General features: G+C 41.6%; 1 long non-coding RNA gene across 1 annotated transcript; it reads left to right on the forward strand.

The window, feature by feature from the left end:
• Positions 1–172: 172 nt before the first annotated feature.
• On the forward strand, positions 173–663 carry LOC110115269. Its single transcript, XR_002305322.2, has 3 exons — positions 173–277; positions 380–454; positions 617–663. It is a non-coding gene; the product is annotated as an uncharacterized LOC110115269 (long non-coding RNA).

Below are 663 nucleotides of genomic sequence, written 5' to 3' on the forward strand. Positions count from 1 at the left end.
ATATATAATTTATACTAATCTGCATTTGATTTATCAAAATGAGGAGCACACAACAGTTCCGAAAACGACAAGTGAAACTGCAGTCGAGACGATCGGGTTAGATCGAGATCGGACGGCTGGCGTAGTTCAGCTACTATTCCAAGCGATGCCCTAATAATATAGATAGAGGTCATATATCATTGGGAAAAGCTACTTCCTTTACACAAGCTTTGCCGCCGCTCGCTCGTCTCCTTCTTGAGCCTGAGATCGGAAGCCTAGCAGAGTTTCAACGTAAATGGTACGATCCATTGATTGTCTATGATGTTTGTTCGGTCATCTCTAACGCATCCATGTTATTTTTTTGAAGATTTTGAGCTAATTTATGTTTTCTCGTACACAGGCGCCAAAGAAGGAGAAAGCTCCGCCTCCGGCTTCCAAGCCGGCGAAATCCGGCGGAGGAAAGCAGAAGAAGAAGGTTTGTTGTTTATTTACCCCAATGAGTTTTCGGATTTGGTTTTCCTGCTCAGAATTTGTTCACCTGTAAGGGAACTTTTTTTCCCAAATTAGTGAGCTACAGAAGATTTTTTTTAAAAAAATTAAATTATCAATTGGGGTTTGGTTGGTTTTGGTCCTGCAGAAGTGGAGCAAGGGGAAACAAAAGGAGAAGGTGAACAATGCTGTTCT

Source organism: Dendrobium catenatum, unplaced genomic scaffold (assembly GCF_001605985.2).
Source record: "Dendrobium catenatum unplaced genomic scaffold, ASM160598v2 original_scaffold_163993, whole genome shotgun sequence".
NCBI lineage: Eukaryota > Viridiplantae > Streptophyta > Magnoliopsida > Asparagales > Orchidaceae > Dendrobium > Dendrobium catenatum.